Here is a 23802-nt window from a genome sequence, read left to right on the forward strand (position 1 = left end):
TTATCAGTCAGTCTTATCAGATTATATCAGAGGATCTAAACTTACATGTGGATAATCCTGAAAACAATTATGCCAAGGAATTAATGTACAGGGGGCCAACACACTCTCTCGGCCATACCCTCGACTTTGTTATCACAAAGGGTCTCAATGTCTCTACAACTGTTAAAGACCTGACCTTACCCGATCATTTCTGTGTTCTTTTATAATGTCTATGTTCCCAATAACATTTCTATGATGACAAAAAAAGGAGAATCATAAATGGCTCTCTTTGAGCAAGCACTTTCACAGACGTCAAGTCTACTTTCAGACGGTAGAAGACTAATTGAATGACTTTAACACAAAAATGGCAACCATTATGGATGACATTGCTCCATTACAATTCAGGAAAGTTAAGGACAAACAAAGCACCATGGAAGCAAAATCCAGCAGTTAAACTTCTAAAAAGAGAGTGTAGGAAGACCGAAAGAAAATGGCGTAAATACAAACTTCAGATCCGCATTGAGATCCATAAAGAGATGCTCCGCACATACAGTATAACTCTGACGTATGCAAAGTAAGATAGACTTTCTTTTCTAACATCATCAGTAGAAGTTAAAATAACACTATTTTCTATTTTCAACTGTCAAGAAGTTAACAAATCCCCCCTCAAAATAAATGCCTGAACTTCTCTCAACTAGTCATCTTTTTCAAAGGTAAAATTGACAAAATCAGTAAACATATCTGCTCAATTACTACTTCAACATCAGGAATTTCCAGCTACAAATAGAGGGAAACTTAACTTGATAGAGAACAGAGTTCAGCTTAGACTACAAAACACTTGAAAAAAACGGTACAGCTCTGTCGCCAAATGACTATGGTTCCCTAGAATCTCTGTCAGTGTATTGAGCAAATGAACAAATGGATGTCTCAAAATTTTCTTCAGCTGAACAAAGACAAGACGGAAGTAATAATATTTGGTAAAATGGAGGAAAGACTTTGGGTTGCCACACTCCTTGACACAAAAGGGTTGAAAGCAAAGTATACTGTTAGAAATATGGGTGTATTAATTGACAGTGATATAAATTTCAACAGCCACATGAAAGCAATAACTAGTGTAAATCAGCTTTTTACCGTCTCAAAAATATTGGCAAATGTTTGACATGTCAGTTCTCATTTGCACCGCTGGTTAGATGAAAAATAATATTTCACCCGTGCAATGACAATAAAGTTGAACATACTCTAATCTAAAAACTTAGAAATATGAACTAAACGTGAATTTAATCTTAGTGGAACAAAATCTTCAGCACATCTTCTACTTACTCAAAAATATATGAACTGACTTACAATGCGTATAAGAAAAATGAACCGCTTCATTCTCAATACCAATTTCAAATTTTTGTCTGAAATTGCACAGCGCCTGCTTCAGAGGCCACCTAGTTGGGCCTATCCAAATGCTTGACCTCTTTGGACACTGTAGTTTCTTTGGAAACAATCAGAATAACTGTACTGACACAGAGTTACAAAGGCTAGAATATAGATTTTTTTTTCTGTCGGATTACAAGCATCTCTGAACTGACCACATTTCAACCCTCTAGGTCACTTGATACGACTTAGAAACACAACTGAGCCCTAGCACCAGGTATTGTGGAGCTGTGTGCAACAGTAGATCAATATAGAATGAAAATGTGGGTACCATTATTTGCCAAGGTATGCTCATGCGTTTCGTAAAATGCCCTATGGAAACTCCCCATAGGACTATTGGTTATCCAAAATGCATACTGACAATCAAATGCTTACATGCATATGAACCCCTTTTGTGTAGAAGCATAATATTGGTCTCAAATGAAAGATAACACTCTGAAGTTTCTTGTAGACTATTTGAATTGTATGTCAGGGTTTCTGATATAGAATGACTACGCAAAATATGGAACAATTACACAAAAGTCTCATTTTGTTCCATTTTCTTTGTTGCTTCAATGGGTGTGTATAAGATGGACTATACATCTGCACATCGAATATTGGATAAAACAGCATGAAGATTCCATTTCTATGGATTCCTGTGAATATGTCAAGACCCAATATGCTGAATCTACTTATTGCTAAGGATATACACTGCAGTTAGAAGATAGGGAAGCACCAAAGGTGATAGAGGGGGAGGAGGGCATTTTTGATGAAATTTAAGTGAGACATAGTAAGATTAATCTGACAATGTAAAGCACTATACAGATTGTACATGAAAAGTTGTCATGTTTGGATTCCCAAGAGTCCAAGCTTTCAAATGGTGTATACCATTACCATGCTACATAGCAATACGGTGCATACAATTGGTTTAGAATGTTGGGGGAGGTGGGGGAGGGGGGATAACCGTCTCGCCAGCGGGACACTGAAGACGGAGTAGCATGACCTCTCTTTCTGATACCCGTTGAAAAGTTGAACTGCATGGAACTGACAGGGATTATTTTTTTGTTTTTTATAAATTCAACAACAAAATAGCATGGCATATCATACCATACTGATAGATTTTGCTCTTCTCAAACACAATGTAGCCGGGTGAGATTTTTACAACTACATGACCTTTTATCAATCCAGTTGCAGTAGCCCTAGATCCCAACCACAATTGATGATTTTGAATTGATTTTATTCCGATGAAACAGAATTTATGGCTGGTGCTACAAAACTTTTAACCTCTGTAGCACCAGTGTTACTTGCAAAAAAGTTAACGTACAGCCCTGATCATGCTTACTGCATGCATCCACATACCAGGCTTCTTTCACCAACACTAATGTTATAACGTTACCATCCTTTTTGAATTAGCGCATATGTTTGGCTTACCATGTTAGTCTATGCTCATATCTATGAGCTAACACTGCTAGTTAGGAAAATGATAGCTAATGTTTGTGAAAGCTGGCTTCCACAAAAAACTTAACATTTACATGGGAAAAGATAGATAAAACACACAAAACATCCTTTCCTTAACATCTATAACAATAGTCAATTAGCATTTGAACAATAGCATTTGAACACCATTTAATGATAACCTATTGCTAATTGAACCAATATGATTCTTATTGAATGTTTGCCACAGTGCTCACAATTGTTATTTGTTATCTGTTCTTCACGTCATAAATACAGTTTACAATCCAGTTTTCAGAACAATACAATGTATTATTATGAATTAGCATGAGTAGGGGCACTAGATGACGGTTTAAGATGATGTCAGTGATGCATAATTCCTACTGGTAATGACTTTAGTTTTTACTATGATGATTTAATATTTGATGATGGGTACTTTTAATAATGATATTGCTTAATTGTACCTTATATTCCTTGAAAAATGTTTATCTCAGTGCTCAGGATTATTTAACCATTGGTCCAAAAAAATAACAAAGTTGTTAAGCAAGAAGCTATTGACTTGAGTGGTATAAGTTTTGGAATTGTATGTTGTAATGAGGCCACTGTCACCGCCATCAGATTAGTGCCCACAGTCAGTTCTAAAGTCACCACCGTCAGAGGGAGTTTTTATTTGTTTTAAATGAATAAGCTTACAATATGTTTCTTCAGTGCTGTTGAGTTATTAAAGTAATAGTCTCTTTTAATACAAAAAATATGTTTGTTGAAGAATTCTGCCCCACGGTCCGTTTGCATGCAATTTCTGAGGCCCTCCTCCTTTAAAATGGATTCAACTATTTATACAATTATTATTTTCATACATACCCAGGTATATTTGCTAAAAATGTCTATGTGTGTGAACGTATATTTAAAGTTATCATTCTACTTTGAGTATATAGGCATATCCACCAAGTCTGCTTGAAACTGTTTCAAAACAATTATCTTGTAATTAACATGCATATTTTTGTGAAGTGTATAAGAATCCTCGACAGATAACCAGTCGGTGACATCTTTGTCAGACAAACGTACACCTGTATCTTTAAATACAGCTTCTTTTAATCTTGTTTTATCGTTGAAAGACCCCTCACTGGATGGTGTATAGTAAACCGCATTTAGAGGGTCCGTCATGATAACCTTTTCACCAAATATTGATTTTGATAACATTTATTGTCACCCACACAAACACATTTACAATGGTAAAGTATCAAACTAGTTTAAAAGCTATCTATAAATACAAAAAACACATTTTCATACAAATTAATGATACAAACATCTACAGTATATGTACATACAGCTATTATATGTTGTCTATGATATGTTTTTTCAAATTTCACATACTGTTACGTGATATGGTTTGTTAATGGAGGCCCCTACTCTACATACAATAGGTTAGAGCAGTCTTCAGACAATGACCTAGCAAGCATTATTTGTTTTTAAGGGCATTAAGCACTGCAAATTCTATGGTAGGCTATAACAGAATCTTGAAAAGTCAGAATCTTTTGATTGCCTGTTTCTAACACAATGATCTTTTGAAAAAAGTATTTTTCACACCAACAGTCCAGAGCTTTAATCCAGAGCTTCAGCAATGTTTTCCTTGATTGTAATGTTTCATACACAAGGGCCTCTGCAGCACCCCAGGAATTTTGAGGGTTTGCATGAATTCCTTACGTCTGGAAAACACTTGTGATGACTTGTAACAATTCTGGCTTAAAAAGTCTCTGTTTTTTAGATCCCCTATGTGCTTCTGCTAGTAGTAGGCATCCGGACTTCACCGCCGAAACAATTTTCACATAACTTCTCAGCGATGATATGCTGTAGAATGCTGCACACACACGCCTTTAGGATGTTGTAAGGTAGTGACAACCAAATCCGGTAGCTTCAGAGGATTCACAGGTATTTGTTGACGAGACAATCATTGGTGTTTCAGCATTTTCTTCTTCTTGTATGTCTGTCATTTCGTTAAGTCAAACATATTCTTCAGCCATTTCAAGTTTCAAGTTATCGCTGAGACTGAAGTGACCCTTTGCATGCTCACTGTTTAAGCTTCGTAAACGAGGGGCGTTGATTCCAAAGCTGACGATTCACAATTGTTGGCTAGATCAAGGCAACGCATCGGGAAAAGACGCCTCTTGATCCTTTGGTATCTATCCAAGCCAACACTACATTTGAACAATCTATCAACCTTTTTGAAAACATTACTTAAAACAAGCATGTCTTTCCATAGATACCTCACTTTAGGACCTTGTACGAATTTCTCTACATCATTTTCTGCAGTAAATATTGCTTCAGCATATGTTGCTATTCTGTAGTCATCACTACACAGATGAATGAACCCCTGTGGTTCTATTTCAAGACAATTAGCATAAATATGGTAACATTTGGTATAGACCGAACTATTCCATGATGCTGTGAAGGTGCTATCCGAAACAGGTAGTTCAAGATCACTCCAAATATCCCTAAACATTATCCAATCGGCAGCACAAAATGAGATGTGTAGCATCCCCTCTGAAAACACCAAATACGGTGAAGCCAAAACATATAGCTTCACACTGCATTCTTCTTTGTCAAAAACATAGCCTCCTATGCGACCATCACTCAACATCCATTGGTATTCCAGAGCATTGCTCGGTTTATGAAAAAAGTTTACGAATGTTTCCGGCTTTCCTCTTTTTGGTGCAAAAGTTATTTCAGGATCCATTAGCCTGTTGCTAACCGACGTGAGCGTAACTCTTTTCTTGGAAACGGATACTCTTGGTGTATGCGATTCGGCCATCCTTGTAAATACAGGTCCAGAAACTCTTGACAAGTTATTGGTTTGACTGTCTTGAAAGTTAGTTACTCGGTACACACCTACCCGATGCTTTTTATGTCTTTATGTTACAACACTCTGAACTGTTATCAACCAATGAAACACTGTTAAAAACTAACATGCCTATGTAAGACACACCCCCAAAAATTTCATCAATCACCCCTTGCGTCGCTATAAAAATGAGAAAAATGCTATGTCCGCCATTTTGAAAAGAAAGTTTGTGCAAGAAATAGCTGCAAAGAATAGCTGGTTTACAGAAGGTAAACCCAGAAGGTAAATATGTGCAGCGTATTAGCAGCAGGCCTATATAGCATATGAACAATGTATGAACAACATGTAGGCTACAGATATGTGCAATGAAGTAGCAGTAACTTTATAATAGTAGTAAGAATACTATAGATGTTTGCAGCTTATTTACAGAATATATTATAAGAAATGATTATAAGAAAACCATATAGACGGATATGCACAGTACTGTACAGATATGTGCAGGAGGTTTGGACATCACTATGTCAAATAAAAAACGTAACGCTCAAATCGTGGATTGATCGTGGATTGATCATGTCTTACGTTTCCCCAGTCTGCTATTTGTCCGGATAAACAGACCCCTCAGATTTTCCATCACTATGAGGTTATTGGAAATTGAACAATGCTCTATTAAAGGACGGAAACTGATTTCCGATGCGGTTTTCTGGTCTAAACAAAAAAATGTGGGGATTCTCAAAGTATAAAACAAGATATATTGTCATTCAGAGATGTAAAATGATTAAAATCTCCAGAAAACAAAAGTTGTGGAAACAGTTGAGTTGTCAAAAGAGAATAGCCTAAAATTACAACCTGAGGAGATTTATTTGACTAAAGGGGGCTTCGTAAGATCGTGGAGCAAATTTTTAGAGAACGGTGTGAGCAGAACTGTTGTTACAGTTGTTTTTTCCTTCCATTGCTTAAGCAGAATTTTGAAATTTCAAATTCAATTTTTTTCGAAAAACACAATTAACACACAGCCGCCACAGCCAAATAACAGAATCCCTCGGATCTTTTACAAAATGAAACACTTGTTTTAAAATGAAACTCTATTTTGTTGTCAAATCACAAACACACCAAATGATCCGATTACACTTGAATCATGTACACACAGTAATGTACACTGTAAAATCTGATGTGTTAACTATACAACTACACTTTAAACAATTTGGCAACCGATTGCCTGGAAAAGACAAGTAAAGGAACTTATCTATGTAAGTTATATCTAAGTTATATCTAAGTTATACTAAGTAAGTAAGTCAAGTAAGTATTACTCAGTGCACATAAACATTTAAAAAAAAAACATCTGACAATGTGAATCTGTCAATTTGATTGTGAATTCTGTTCAGAAATGAACGCACGCAAGAATGCTTACAGAGCAATGATGAATGAATGAAATGCCCACCATTCCATGAAGAAAGTGTAACATTATGGAAATGAGCCTTATTAGACTTATTATTAAGGATTGAACGAGAGAGTTTATTATTTTATACAGTTTATTATCACAAGTAGGAATGGATAAAATGTTGAAGGTCGCCAAATAATACTGTCCGGAACAGCAAGGCCTCACTATCACACGGAAACACAGAGCATCAGACGCCTCAATCTCTAAACTGAAGAGTACACGTGAAACCTCACCAAATTCACACTAGAGGCTAGCTTTAGGCAAGTGACAGACCATTCAAAAACAACCAGTCCCTTCAAAACAAGGTAGAATGCTACGTTTAGTGGAATTCCGTGTTCATTTTGGGGCTGTAATGAGGGTTCGGTGCTATGTATAAAGAATGTGTGAGGCAGAAGACAATGACACAAGGAATCAGTGACACAAGGAATGTAACGACGCAGTCTTTTATTGACAACTGACATCCAATCTCAATATTAACTGTTGAATATAAAATGTTTGCTTTAGTTAAAGTAGTGAGGCTGATATGTCTACAGTATATACTCAAATACAATCTGGCTTTATGAAAAATCAGAAAAATTGATTATTAAAGATAGATTATGCAGATGCAGGCCTTAATATGCCTATAAACCCTATAGGGTATTTTACACAATCTAACATACATTTCTCATGCAACCCCTTAAGGCTAACTCCAACATCACCTTCTGCACAAACTAAAAATGTGTATTAAAAGCCTGAGTTTCATACATGCAGGGTGCACACTCTGTAATGTTTGTGGTAAATCTTGTCATTATATGAATGAAAACAGTTTAGCATTACATTCTATGTCAATGCAAAATTGTGGAAGTTAATGTGCTATATAAGGTGTATTAACAACTGGAATAATTACTTAATAATCTTTAAGTAAGCAAGCAAGTTAGTTTGAAGCTCAAGTTAGTTTGAATGACTACATTTTGTTGTGTGTGTGTCTGTATACATGTACATATGGGTGTGTGTGTTTGTTTGTGAGTGTGTGAGTAACAACAACTTTCGTATGAACTTACAACTCAGAATATTATACAATATACAGTACAACAAACTTTACCAAGTTAATTTACTTACTTTTAAGTAAAGTGAACTAATCACAATTTACACTGTAGCCTTTTCCTCATCGTCACCCACTTGACGAGAGAGTGTAAAGAAAGACGGCGGAGCTTCATTCTTCAGGCAACAAAAACACCTGATAGACAACGTTCTCATCATTTGTAGGTACAGAGCACCACACCGCAGAGATACTCTCTTCTCCCTCCGTTTTACCTTTCAAACAGTTACCGATGATTCCTTGACACGTTTTAAAGTCATAAGATCTCAAAATGATGGGGTCCTTTGGAGGAGCTCCCTCGATCTGTCCCGTCACAGTAGACTATAGGTCTACAGACTCAGTTGGCCCAATTGAAAATGAAAGTCGTAGCCTAAAATGATATTACACCATCTCTCTTTTCCTCCTAACTCGTTGGGAGGAGGATCTTGATATCTGGAGGTAAAAATGGGCTTCGGTTTTTTCCTTGCCGGAGCGTTCGCCAGGTCTTCGTCAGGTTTAGAAATCCTGTTTTGAGGAGTGACTGCTTCGCTAGACGGCCCCGCAACAGCATTCATATCAATAGTGAGCGCCTCTTCCTCACTGCCGCTAGCACTGCCGCTCTTTCTCTCTAGCTCTTTTATCCTCTTTGTGTTTACGAGCCTCTGCGCTTGGCCTAGCGTGTCTTAATGCTTAAAGAATACCTACGTTTGCAACATAGGCTACATGTATGTAATCCTACACTACCCCTATTGTGCTTGAACTTTTCAATCGCAGGGCATAAGGCTTAAAGCTGAATTTTAAAAAGGTTACCCAGTGCCCGTTTGCATCTGCTCAGCCATTTTCACACAATGGCTAGCCTAGGTTTCACCTCTTATGCGCGCTGATGCTGCAGAGAAGGAGAATTTTAAAAAGGTTACCGGGGCTCGATTGCACCTGCTCCTTTTATCCTCTCTGTGTTTGCGAACCTCGTGCTTGATGACGTAGCGTGACTCGATGGTTAAGGAATGCCCCTACGTTTGCAACATACATGTGCATGTGCAAGGTCAACCTCTACCCCCTGCTGTGCCTGTACAGTCAGCCTCTAGCCCGGCCCACAGGCATTTTTGATTCCTCCCCATTTGTTTGATCACGCCCCTAATCCTTCCCGCTTTTTCAGTCACTTTCAGCCAAACCGTCGGAGGGAGAAGACGTGCGACTAAGAGCTCCAGACTTCAGGCTCTCTCTCTCTCGCGCGCGCGCAGAGTCCCATCCCAGGGACTCTGTCTGTCTGCCTGCCTGCCTGCCTCTGCCCGCTACTAGGCCCGGGGAATCCTAAGGAATCCTAAGGAATCCCAAGCTCCCCCGAGTTCAGAGCCCTCGCAAGCCACGCACGCTGCACAGGCCCCCGGCAACAAAAGTTAACTGTTCAACACGGTTGTCCCTCTCACACTCTGGGTTGTGCTTTACAGACTTTTATTTTAATTTCTTTTTATTTTTCAATAATACATTTTAAAAACTTCTTATACATTAATACATTTTAAAAACTAAAAAAAATTACTTCTTTTATACATTTTTACAAAAAAACTCTACACTTTTTACGGTTTCAAGGCACAAAGCAAAGTTACGCCGATGTTGCTGAAAGTTCCAGAAAAACAAGAACGGTCCCGCCCCTTTGTATGATGTCATAAGACACGCCTGCAGAAAATAAGACCTCCCCATCATGACGTCATAAGATACGCCTACCTCACGTGATCAAGAATGATCTGGAAGGTAACGCCCCCCTGAATCAGCGAATTTATAATTTGACCTCTGACCTTAATTAGGGGGCCCCCCATCCATCATCTTGACAGAAGGTGGATGTTATATCTCTCTTGCGAGGTCGCCCAGAATTCACGAGGATTTGCTGAATTTACGTTAATTGTTGCGATTGCAACATCGCGAATTCCTGGAGGGCCTGCATAATAGTTTCTTTAAACTGTACTCACAGACAATAGTTATCAGAAGTTTCTTAGCCCATAATAATTATTTTTTACAGGAAAAGGTCTTAATGCAGTATATTCACCTTATTCCGCGCGCAAACATGGGGGCGCTAGCTTTGCCTACATTGTCTCCGAACTTCCGATTGAGCAGTACATCCATTGCGATACATTGAGATAGCAGCTCTATCGAGATGACTTGCATCATATATTATGATTATGGGTCATCCTAAAGTTAGGAACGTTTATTTAGGATTTTGGTGACTTAAGACATTTCTGTTATACAGCTTTCCTATCTGAAGTTAGGAAAAAAACTGACTTTGGAGCGGCTGTTCTGTAAGTTAGCCTCTCTATCCTCGTCTGCCGTTCTGTAAGTTAGCCTCTCTATCCTCTTCTGCCGTGTTATCCCAATGAAGCTAACTAGACGTAGCTAGCCGACCGGAAGTTTACAAGACAACGTGGAATTTAAAAAATGTGCGAGGCTGAATAAGGTGAATAGCATTATAGTACTAAATACAATATTTTGTTCAGCCTTGTCCCTTGTTCAAAAGGTTTCTCTGGATTCTCTGAATATTTAAATTATAACCTGTCCAAACCAACCTCCTTTGCTAATGAACTTTGTGTTTATCGCTGTCCTGGAAAGGAAGGAGTTGACCATTTCAACTTCTCCCAAGGTGGAACCAGCACCATCCTGGTTGCCTGCTGCCCATTTTATCTATTTGAGTCTATATACAGGGTTATTCATCTACCCTGTAAAGTATAGGACATAGGATACATAAATAGACAAATAAACACATACTTCACACTTGATCCCATGTGCTTTGGCATGGAGCGCTGATAGCAAGGGCTTCATGGCTAAAATATGCAAGTAATCTGGCCAAGCTTCAACAATTCTGTTGACATAGAGCCAGTATTTGCAGACAACATCCATGCAGAAAAACTTTGGATTACTTATGGCTGCAACTTCCTTCTGGAGGAACATTGGATAAGTGAATATCTCACCCCTATGGGATTTTATTAAAACATTGGGTTAGTATGCCGATTTAAACATTGATGATTGGTATACTGATACAAATCACATTAAGAAATGAGGTACAAGATAAATTCATATACTTTTCACCAAAGGAAGGAGATGTTAACTGTTATGGTCATCTCCGCCATTGTAGATGCTGACATTTTGAACAATGCCGGCATAATACCTTAGCCCTACTGTAAGTGCTAACCTTATAAGATGATGTTGTTTGAAATAAATTTAACTGTATCAAACTAAATAAATAAATGAGCATGTGGCAATGTACTGAAATGGAAATACTTCCCTGTACATATTCAATGCGCAAAGAATAATGCCATGACGGCAAACTGCTACTTCTAGACCCTGAGAGACAGTTATGACACATAATTGACAAAAACAATACAAACTTCTGTAGTCAAATTCTGCATCATAGAATGTTTTCTGGTGAACATAATAAACAAAACTGTGGCAAATTATGTTTATCAGATAGGCAAGGAGGACTTGCACTCTGAGAAACAAATAATCACAAAAGGTTGTTTTTTAAACCACTGTATTTAGTTTTTTACATATTTTTTTCAAAAGTGCTGTACAAACGTTTCAGTCAGTGAAGACTATCCTCAGTGCAAAAAAGATAAGCAGCATTGTGAGGCAACCTTTTAACTAGTCTAGTCAAGTCAAGTCAGTTTTATTTTTAAAGCGCATTTAACATGCACATAATGCAACCCAAAGCGCTCCACAAACAAGACCCATAACAACAAGACAAAAGATGCCGGATGGAGTGGCGTAGTCGCCAGCGTGCCCATGACATCAAGACATGACAAATACATTTAAAAAATAACAAATACAAAAAATGCCAGACGGAGCGGCGTAGTCGCCAGCGTACCCGTGACACCAAGACAGACAACAAAACAAATAAAAAGTAAAAAAAATGAAAATATATTTAAAAAGGGGGAAAAGTGATGTTAAAATTAGTCCAATTTCCAAACCAGCTGAAAATGTCCAAGGGCAATGATGATCCGTGAAAACTGCGCACAGAGCTGTCTTCACAACCAATGCAATGCCAACAAAGTTCTTTAGCAACTGACCAACCCGGTGAATTCACTGGCAGTCTGGAGATAACGTTAATGTTAGGCCTTGTAGACTGCAGTCTGGAGATCACTGGAAGCACAGTCTAAAGTAGTGGGCCATAGTGTAGATCCGCAATTCGGTGGACTTTTAACAGCGACCTTTTGTTGCTCCGTGAGATTGCAGCTCTTCACCATTAACGTTAGTCTGCAGTTGGCATGGCAGCTCGCAGGTCAGCAACAGCTCGGTGGCCACGGCAGATCTTTCGCAGAGTAGCCTAGGTCCAGCTGTCCCGAGAGATCCCCTCAACCAGACAGTGAAGTGCAGCACCGCTCACGGATGGATGGAAGGCTGTCCGATGCCCAGCTAGGGCAAAAGCTAGCCATAGCAAGCTCCCAATGGACAAACGTCAACGACATCAGCTGACTTAGAAGCAGTAAAAAGGACTAAGAATAACGTTAATAAATAGGGAAAACATTTAACTAGACAAACCAATACAAAAAATAAACATGACATTACATAAAATTACGAACATTACATAAAAACAAACAAAAGTATGATGCCAGACGGAGCGGCGTGTCTCGCCAGCGTCCCCGTAACCTAGCAATGAGCTAGAGCAGGTGCATCCAATTAGTGGCCAACAGGCCTAGTAGGTCACAGCTCATTTGGATCACATAATTGAACAATTACATCACAATTTCATTCAATGAGTCTACCTTATAGGGCATAGTGATCAGACATATAAAACAGTACAACAGACACACACATGTCAAATACAATTTAAAGAAAACAGGACATTTCCAATTCTTCGTTGAAATACCCCCAGAGAATGTCAGGTTAATCATACACGTAAATTTGGTGCAATTCTGAACATCTTAACTGAAGATAGGGGCGATTAAAGCAGAATGATAATGCACGGGGGGGGGGGGGGGGGGGGGGATTATGGGCTAGGTTGATGTTGGCCCATGAGACCAACATACCATAAAAATGTCTTCATCCTCAGTGCCACGGTTCAGGTAGTTATTTAGGATTTTGGGGGGAGTGAAGTGGCCCCCGGGGACCAAACCAATTTTTTCAGTAGAAGTCTAGTGGGGCTACATACCCACCACTATTGGGACAGTGGAGTGGGTATGGGGTATTGGGGCAGTAGAGGAGGGGGTATTGGGGCAGTAGAGGAGTGGGTATAGGGTATTGGGGCAGTAGAGGAGTGGGTATGAAGAAGAGGTGTGGACTCGAGTCAATTGGTTTTTGATGACTTCATACTCGACTTGACGAAATTAGAAATTACTTGCAACTCGACTTGGACTTCCATGCTATTGACTCGAACTTTTTCCCGTTGACTTATGACTTGCGGCATGGGTACAATTATAAGCATCTCATCAAAATATAACTACGAATGCAGAATACGCATGGCAGCCATAATGAGTATGCATCGTTAGCAGCAAGTATAATGGGGCCTTGAAGCTCATCTAACGTTATACCTGCAACGCAGCGTTATTTTAGATTATTTTGTATTAGTCTTGGGCAGGACACAGGCACGTCACGGAAGGTAAGACCATCCTCCTCAGGAGAATAGGAGGATAGCACAGGAGCTACAGACACCATAGGCACAGGACAATCAGCACTCTTCTCAGTTTCTCTACACACATACAATTTCAACATATTGATGTGGCACACCCGGGTTTTACGCCTCCTGTCAGGCGTACGTCTCGCTCAGTTTTGAGTCGACCTCATACGGCCCAGAAGACTTGGCCTGCAGAGCAGAGCCCACAATTGGCAAAAGCACCAAGTCACCTGCTTGAAATGACCTACACACAGCCCTCCGGTCGTAACGACTCTTCATTTTTGATTGCGAAGATGACAATGCTCTCTGAGCACATTCACATGCCCTGTGTAAGCGCTCACGAAACGAACTAACATAGTCCAAGATATTCTGCTGTTAATCAGTGGTCTCTGACCCCCACTTCTCACGCAACAGCCGTAATGGACCACGAACAGAATGTCCAAAAATCAACTCGGCAGGACTGAAACCCAGCGACTCCTGAGTAGTCTCGCGCACGTGAACAAAAGCAGTGGAAGCCCCTCATCCCACTCCTTTGCAGAATCTAAACAGTGTGTGCGAAACATGGACTTCAGGGTCTGGTGGAATCTCTCTAGGGCTCCTTGGGACTCCGGATGATGCGCACTGGATGTCAAAAAGCCCTTTTCCCAGAAATATGTCACAGACTTAACAACATTTCCCTTCCCAGCAGCGGCTGCATGACACCTGGCTAGAGAGGGATCGCTTTTCTGCTCACGACGGATCAGCTCCCCGTCAACGGACAGCGACAAAGGAACTTCAGCACCACCAGACATAGGCAGTGACCGAGGTGCGGCGCTAGCCGAAGCTTGAGACAAAGACGGACTCTCGAGTGACAATGTGTCGGACAAATCAACAGCGTTGTCATAAATTATTTATTAAAAAATGATTGCCATTAATACACTTTGTGTAGCGGAACTTTTAGAAGTCCTAATGCAATTCCTTGCACAAGCACGTCGGAGCCACAGTATGTTTTATCTGAGAACGGCAAGACAGAAGTAAGAATAAACGACTGGGCAGCGCCAGTATCTCTCAACATTTCGACAGGAACACCGTCTTCCTCACGACCGGAGAGAGGCACTGTTCCTTCCAAAATGAACGGTTCATAGACTGAATCGATGTCTCTGTATGGAGACGCTGAACTAAAAGTGCGGACAAAGCCAACACTTTTAGAATTTCTCCGCTTTGGAGACAAAGTTTTTCTCTTCAAAACCGGACACACGGCAATGAGATGACCAAACTCATGACAATAGTAACATTCACGACTTTCAGTTTTCGAAGGGGACTTAGTAAACTCTACAGTTCTCCAGTTCTGCCTCGCACTGGAAGACTGAGCTGAATCACGAAAATTAACTTTTGTGTGTCAACACAAATTCATCAGCACAGATAGCCGCTGTTGTTACGGCGTTGTAACGTTGTTACTTTTTGGTCATTTAAGTAAGTGGTTAATGTGTCTGGGACACAGTTTTTAAATTCTTCCAGCAAGATAAGTTCTCGGGAGTTGTTCTTTAGTGTGGGCACGTTGGGAAGTGCACCACCGATCAAAAGCCCCCTCGCAAACTCAACGAAGGTAAGCCTAGCGGTTTTTCGAAGGCCGCAAAACTTTTGCCTGTATGCCTCAGGAACTAACTCGTAGGCGTAGGAGTGGCAGTTACGTAACTCGTAGGCTTTTCCTGTAAGCACGCACTGTAACAACAAAGTCCAGAACTCAACAGGCCACTTCAGCGTAACTGCCACTCGCTCGAAATGTCTGAAATATTTTTCCACCTCGCGGTCACTAAATGGTCTGAACCATACGAATATTTCGGCTTACATCGAAAGGTTGGTTCGGCGGAATCGAAGGCACAGACGGAGCCAAAGGAGCAAACGGGACAGCATTATCGGAAGCGTCCAACGGAACAGACAACAGAGCGGCGGCATCAGAATCTCTCACCGGGGCAGACAATGGCACAGTAAAATTGACACTGGAGCGAACGGGAGAACTAGACAATGAACCATCAGATTGAGAACCTGAAGGGACTGTGGCGATGGTAAGTTTCTTAACAGCTAAGTCCATTTCAAGTTTTCTCAACACGAAACCGTGCTCTTCATGTTGAAATTCCCTTCTACGTTCATTCTCTTGTTCATCATGTTCTAATCAAGCTCCAATTTCTTAACCTCGATCTGTTTGTCAATTTCCTTTTCTCTGACAATTCTGCTTTCACGTTCAGCCCGTAATTTTGCTGCCTCTAACTGCATTTTCCGTTCTTGGAATGAGTATTCCCGAAGTTTGAGCTCATTGCTTGCAGCTGATGACTCTGAAGTTAGCGGAGAAACAGGGCCTTCAGCTTTCACTGAGAGAAATGGCTTCTCCACTAGGCCTGACTCAACAGCTTTATATAAAGACTCCTTAAGCTTTTTATCATCACTCGAAAGAGAAATTGAGTAATGAGCCGCAATCTCAACTAATTGCTCTTTAGTGCATTGTGCCAAAAGAACATCTGACGGACTCGCCATAAATTCTTCTACCACAGACATTTTGACTAATTGCCACTAACGAAATCAAAAAGGTCTGTGATAGACAGAATGTCCAGTCTCCGCACCCAAAGAACAGGCCTATTGCTCAAAAACAATTAACCAGGAAGAGGGAAACAAATCGAAAGCCACAAAAAACGAAGCTTTTGCTACACAAAGCCACGGCAAAAACACGTCCTTTTGTCCAACCCGAACAACGATTTGGACACAGAAAAAATGCACACAGCGAAAAAAAAGTAAAAAAACAGCCTTGCAACTAGCCTAACAAAAATGCCATCTCCAAAAAAAGTTTAACCAAAAAATCTCAGAAAACGAACTAAAACCTGGCGTAGCTTCAAAAGCGTACCAATTGAAGGTCCACAAGGAACCTCCCCCCGGAGTTGCTTTCAGAACCCACAAACCAAACAAACAAATAATCAAAAGTCTAACTCACCAGAGTTCCACGATCACAGTGCTTTTCTGAAAGAAAAAAAAGGCATTTAATGTAGAGAACGATTAATCAAGAAACAAGTAAAAAAAAACGGAAGAGCCCCCAATTTGTCACGTCCCAGTCTAGGGGTTCTATGGGACATGAGCAAATGATAGGAGACGGCCAAAAATCGAAGTATAATTCAAAAATATTTATTTACAAAAAATTATAACACTAAGAAAAATATGGACGAACTAAAAATAAGGCTGCTCAAACGAAAGGCCTCAAAAGTAGGCCCAGGTAATCCCCAGCATTATCCTCGACTCTCACTCGGGAAACAGGCAGGAGCGACCGCGACGGGCAAAAACCAGAGCCCGTGGCTTGCGCAGCGGTGAGGTGTAGCGTGGCGTAGTAGCGGCCAACCCAGAATCCAAGAACGCTCCTCCTGTGACGTAGGAGGCCCCCTTTTAAAGGGCGGAAACCCAATCACAGTGCATGGCAATTAGGAGTAGGTTTGCCCACCGGACAGTCTGAAATTAACAGAGCACAAGACACAAAGAGAACAAGCAGACAGAAACACAAAACACATTCAGACGTATGTGGCGTTCAAATGGGCTGAACTCCTGTTCCTATAGACCCGTCTCCATCCAGAGAGTTCCGCTCTACGTCAACATCACAGTCGACATCGACCATCCCTAGACACGTCTGTGTGTGTGTGTGCGTGTGTGCTTGTTTCCCTGCTCTGTCAACATCAGTCAACATCGGCCATCCCTAGGCTGCCGTGTGTGTGTGTGTGTGTGTGTTGGTCCATACTTATCCCAGCAGCCTTCTCACACCATATCCAGCCGTCTCCATTGTTTAAAGAACAGAACCATCCCCATCAACGTCATAAATCAGCTGTTCCTCCCACCCACACCCCCTTTTCACTAACACTACACAGCTACCATCCCAGGTATGTCCAGCTAAGAGGAGATCCTCAAATCTGTTCAGGATTCAGTTGCTGAGGATGCTTCAGCGTTACTGAGGAACCTTCCTTATCTGAGGCTATCCGTTCTGATGCTGAGGATGCTTCCTTATCCGAGGATATCAGTCTCTGATGCTGAGGACACTTCACCGTTGATCGAGGAACGCAACTAAACAAAGGCCGCATCCTTCAGATGGGGGAACTGAACTGGATTGCTTCCGACACTACAAAATGTTAGCTATGGAAATACATATGTTATTTAGCTGTTCTGCATTCCTGTTTAATTTTTCCTTGAATGATGTTATGTTTTTATTTCTATATGGTTGATCTCTTTAAACTGATGTCTCTTGTTGCGTATATGATGGGATGGCTTGAAACATGACATATTTAACAGTCTAATGCTGGTTTTCCCACTGAATGGTATCTGCTCAACTCGCCTCGACTTTACTCGCCTTTTTTGATTTTCCATAAGGAAAAACTTGTACCAGGTACTAGTATCACCTCTGTCAAGGTTCCAAGCGAGCTGAGGCAATACTAAAAGGGGAAGTGAAAGTATTGCTGGTTACTGATTGGTCGCTATGGTCATTCCTGTGTAATACTGGCATTCTGAACAAGCCTGGCATTTTCAATAATTTTGCCATACTGTCAGTACTAGATTGACAAGCAGTTACAATTACATGACATTGTTATTTAAAACAGGTCTATTCGTAAATTCAATCTAGCACTCTGATAATGGAATAACGCTCTGCAATTTAAAAAAGCATTCTGTCTCTACGGTTTCTCATAGATTAAAATTTGACATTAACATAAACAGCCACATACCAAGAATCAGAAAGAAAATCCCCGATTTCCTCCATCATTACAATTGTTGTTATTGTGTGTCCCATATTAAGTCTCAATTAAGGCCGGCTTTACACGACAACGCTCCCGGGTGAAACCGACAAACTATTTTATCAGATGTGCCTTTCGTTTAGACGGCGACAGCGTTTTGGGGGCTTAAAAACACAAAAAAAATGAACCCACCCTCCAGAGTGGAAATCTTAAAGACGCTCCACCGTCGCGTTCCCATCTAAAGGGTTGAAAACGCAAAAGTGTGCTCTGAGCTGCTTACGCTGGCTATCCTCGCATACGCGTTGACGTCATATCCATGTGCAATACAGCCAAACAACAACAAACGTCGGGATTATTTCCATCGGTCGGACATTCAAGTTGCCTTAGCTGCTTATGATTAACCTGAATCTCGCCAGATGAATTTCGTTCCGCCTAGCTCCATTCATCCATCTGGAACCGATCCATTGGAATGGTGTTTCAGAAGGCTGGGCCTAATCAAAAAAATGCTTGTATATGATTGAATAAGCCACTTGTCCGTCATCTATTGACGTGCTACTTCAACCACTCACATTGAAGCGAACCTGTGACGCTGATGACAGTCTCACAGTCGCTTCTACGCTATGTCACATCTATGAAACTCCCGCCCTGCGTTCTGATTGGCTCAACCATACAATCTCGTGCTGAAATCACTCTCAATGGAAGAGGTCCCAGAGGGATGTGAGTGAAGCTAGGCGGAGCTAAATGGAACGAAATTCATCTGGCGAGAGTTAGGTTAGCTTATGATAGCTATTTAGGAGTCCTTTCAGTAGCATAATGAGTGTCTCTACATGTAAACCGAAGCATTGAGAACTTTGTAAGTGTACAGGCAGTTTATTAAAAAGAAACACATTACCGTTCACGTCTGGTTCACATACAGGCAGGCGCCTTGGGAAAACAGAAATCTGGGATGTGAAGCACTACTACGGAGAGAAGTAGAAGGAAGTTTCAACGCATGCGTGCGCTCTTGGCGTTGTTGTATGGCAGTGCTTCACAGTACCACCTGACATGCATACTATTTCACACACTTTTGCGTCACCGTGTGCATGCAGATTTCCACCCAAAGACACTCGTCTAAACGCGAAATAAAAAGTGGGAACGCAACATCACTTTTGCGGATTGTGTTCAGATCGTTGTCGTGTAAAGCTAGCCTAAATTTGATCCAAAATGCCCCCCTCCCCCTCCTCCGCTTTTGGCGCTACCCTGACCTCTGGCTGCAGTGTAGCTGCAGCACAATAAGGAGATGCAACATGGGTACGGAAATATTCACAAGAATCCATAGAAATGGAATCTTCATGTTGTATCATCCAATATTAGTTGTACAGATGTATAGTCTATCTGATTGTAGTAGAGTGGCTGTTGACACTCTCGGGCTTCCTGATTTCGTCACTCCACTGATTGTCAATCTAATAGAGGACAGCTGTTAGGCAGGTATGTATAAAAAGCACCGGTTACGTGGCTGGGAGCGACGGCAGTGTTTGTTGTGCCCCTCCTCCTTCGGTTGATGTGGCTGTCGTCTTTATGCGGTAGGTGTACTTCAATCTGTATTTTGAGTTGCCTTTAATAGCTACTGGGCTTATTTTGTGTCCTGTTTTTGTAGCTTTGTAGTTGCAGTGTTTGGGTTCTGTGGCCTCCTTAGCTGATGTCCACTGGATCTTGTCCAGTGGACATGGCTTGGCATTGTTGAGCTGGTTGTTTATGTTTCTCCAAGGTCTGCATTTCAGTGGAGGCTAGCGGGTGGTTATCAGAGGGCCCCACAGCAGGGGAGGTTGGGCATATCTCTGTTTCAGCCTGTGCAGAGTGTTTTGGTTTAGCTGAGTTGTTGAGGTCATCCGCTTGTTCCGTTTGTATGGCCACTGAGCGCTTATCAGAGGCTCGGCTCAAGGTTGGCAGAAAAAATGTTGGGTGCAGGAGAGAGGTGATAGTATTCGGTTAAGATCTTGGCCCCAGTCCAACTCAGCTCTGTGCTATTTGGTCTGAAGTATTCCCTGCGATTCCAAAAAAGGTTAAAATTGTCAATAAAATTCATCCTAACTGAAAAGCATGTTTTTGCAAGCCAGGTGTTTAAACGGAATAGTCTGGAAAATACAAAGCGTCCCTCTGCTGGGAGTGGGCCACTGATGAAAATTTGTATTCCAAGCTCATATAGGACCGAGAAAAGTTCCTTGAAATCTTCTTCTTTTACATACAGCTATTCTCTGTAGATGTCATTTGCTCCAACATGCACAATGATATGCTTGATAGTTGCATATTTTGACACCAGTTCTGCAAGCTTGTTTTTTGTGTCAGACACAGAAGCATTTGGGAAACAACATACAATCATCCTTTCCCCATTTATATGTCTCACAGCAGAGTCGCCTAGAACGAGGGTTGTGGGATGAATAGGTGTCGAGTGCTGCTTCATGTCTGTGCCCATCTTTCTATTGTTGTGGTTTGATCGCTGCCTGCTTTGGGTCTGTTCCCTGGGAAATTCCTTTCTCACGTCCCGGAGGCATTCAAATGTGTTCCATAGTGTTAGGGGCTGTGGGCTTCCCTTAGGACCACAAGCCCTGGAGTAGTTTGCTGATCTGTCAGTATTTCTGATATGAGGCCTGAAGTTAACCTCTGAATTTACTGGTGTTGAGGTAATTACTGTTCTTGTATTACGTTTTTTGTTTTTTGGTCTGGCACCTTGCCTGTGCCAAGGCTCTGTACTCACATTTCCCTTTGTGAGGTCGATGCATTCATCTGCTCTATTAGCAGTGATATTAGACTGCTGGGTTACATTCTCTGCATTTCCAGTAGTTGCTGTACTCACTTCATGAGATGCCTCTCGTAGTTCATCTGTCGTTGATGGAAGGGCATGCATCTTTGATTCCAAAAGTAGAAATCCTCTGTTCTAGCTCAGTACATTTTCGGTATGATCTCCTGGGTCTCTGGCCGGAGGAGCGCATTTTGTTTTAATCCAACTTCAAGGTGAATTGCCGTTCAGTTTTTGCTCGTTGACTTGGCTGGCTCATTTAAAGTAAAAAACTAACCACTAAAGTTTCAGATTTTAAATGTACTGGTTTCACTGTTTTTGCTAAACTAGCTTGTAAATGAAATAAAAGAATGAAAAAGAATGGAAATTGCTAAAAGGATAGGTGAAGCAGGAGCAGTGTGAAATGCGTCCTACTCGCTTGAGTAGGCGTGTGTCTTTGTAGAGGGATTCATGAATGGTTGTCGTTCGACTCCTCCTAATTCCTGCCTTGCGTTAAATTCCTCCCTGCTTGCTCAGGTATGTTCTATTAACTGCATACATAGATTCCAGCTTGTTTGCATACACTGATTTTTAACGGACTAATAATTGCATTTCCCAGCCGTGAATTACAGATCGTGCTGCCAATACGGAGTGGGTATGTAATACAATATTTGAATAGAGATAATAGATTAATAATGGCGTGTGTTTTTTAAACTGTATTCTGCCTTTCAGGTGATATGCTATAATTGTCACAGGGGTGACTACATTCCAATGGGGGGCGGAACTAATCTGTGTTAGTTTTCCCCGTAGGGAACAGTTTTAGCGAAACCATCCGGGATTAAGATGGCGGCGCACTGTCCCAAAATGTAAACATGGTAGCACAGGCTGTTTGCGCTGTGTTAATTTAATTATTGTTCCAATGCAGCTCAGCTGGATGGCGGGAGGAATTCGTTTCAATGATTGGTGTGCTTTTAGAGGGGGAGCACTATGCTGCAGGTATTCAACAAACAACACGACCGGGAGACTGGAGACGACGCGGGCTGGGCTACGGTGAAGACGAGCGACTGGAGACCGGAGGAAAAGACGATTACCGAGACAGGCATTCAGTGGAGGAAACCGGGAACCCTGGAAGACGGAGAATCAAGAGGGCAGCTACAGCTAAGTACCCATGGAGATGTGCTGCTAGTGTATCGTTGCTATCGGCTAGCCTTCGGTGCTGCCTGGGTGATCGTAGGCTACTGGGATTGCCTGTATTTGTGCATTGTTCCCCTGTATAATCATGTTGCTGTGCCCACTAAGAAATGTGCATGCGAGTTTGAGTTTTCACAGATTGCAGTGCTGAGTGAGTTTTCACAGATTGCAGTGTTGTGTATTTTGCACTGAATACAGCCTCCAGTAGCCTGTCCCCGAAGCTGGCCCCGCTGAGCACTCGGATGAGACACTGGCCTTCGCGTGGGTGGAGTTCGGCAGACAGGAGTGAGAAGCGAAGGCAGTGACGCTAAGTGGTCCCTTTATCGAACAGTATTATCAGTGTACCATTCAGCTGTGCTGGCTAACCTGTTTGCATGCTAGTTGGGCTGTTTTTGAACACTATTGTTCTGACCTTGCTGTGACGTGCTGTGCCTTGAAGTGTCTGTCAGAGCAACCTCTGTTAATCTCATGAGTGTGACCGGCTGTGGTGTTCTTCTTGACCTTGTTGCAGCCCCAGGCCCACCAGCCGCTACCCACACTTGGGCCGAACCCCTGGGCGTTAAGCCCTGTGCCCCGGCCACTGATGACTAGCTTGCTCGCCCCCACCAGACGAGCCGTACCCGCCGCTGTCCAGCCACTGACGAGACCCCTGCTAGACGAGCCGTGCCCGCCGCTGTCCAACCACCGACGAGGCCCCCACCAGACGAGCCAGATCTGCCACTGCCCCAACGCTGTCCAGCCACTGACGAGGCCCCCACCAGACGTTTTGTGCCTACCACTGCCCCGCCGCTGTCCAGCCACTGACGAGGCCCCCACTAGACGAGCCGTACCCGCCGCTACCCCAATGCTGTCCAGCCACGGGTGAGGTTCCCGCCGGGCGAACCGTACCTGCCGCTGCCCCAGTGCCCTCCAGCTTCTATCCCCCCGGCCTCTACACTCTCCTGGGCCACGACGACTGAACCCCCCCCCTTCCCTTTAGTATAAATTTTACCCCCCAATAAAGATTTTTTGATTTTAACTTTATCTCTTGTCCCGGTGTGTTGTGTGGGTGTGTTGTGTTCCCTGGTGCAGAACCGTCATAGTGGGCCTTGAGCGCCCTCCCTTGGTCACATAATCCCACAGGACTCAAGTCCATTCCAATAGGCGTTGCTGTTTTGTCTAGATTGTGACACGGCCTCATCTCTACTGTCATTGCATTGAACTTGTGTGGGTAATACTTGTGATGGTAATACTGTCCCTGGGTGGCAATTTATAATAATGCTCTGGGGGGGCGTAGTTGACTATCTTTTGGGGACTTACACTCCCCTCACTTTACCGCTTTGCCACATTTTTGGCGCAGTCGGCAGGATTGCACACTTCAAGTA

The 23802-nt window shown here is 41.9% G+C and overlaps 1 long non-coding RNA gene across 1 annotated transcript; it reads left to right on the forward strand.

Annotated features, from left to right (window-relative positions):
* The first annotated feature begins 20612 nt into the window (after positions 1-20612).
* On the forward strand, positions 20613-23461 carry LOC121708719. The gene is made up of 2 exons (XR_006031745.1): positions 20613-23101; positions 23178-23461. It is a non-coding gene; the product is annotated as an uncharacterized LOC121708719 (long non-coding RNA).
* The last annotated feature ends 341 nt before the right edge of the window (positions 23462-23802 follow it).

This window comes from Alosa sapidissima, chromosome 5 (assembly GCF_018492685.1).
Source record: "Alosa sapidissima isolate fAloSap1 chromosome 5, fAloSap1.pri, whole genome shotgun sequence".
Lineage (NCBI taxonomy): Eukaryota > Metazoa > Chordata > Actinopteri > Clupeiformes > Clupeidae > Alosa > Alosa sapidissima.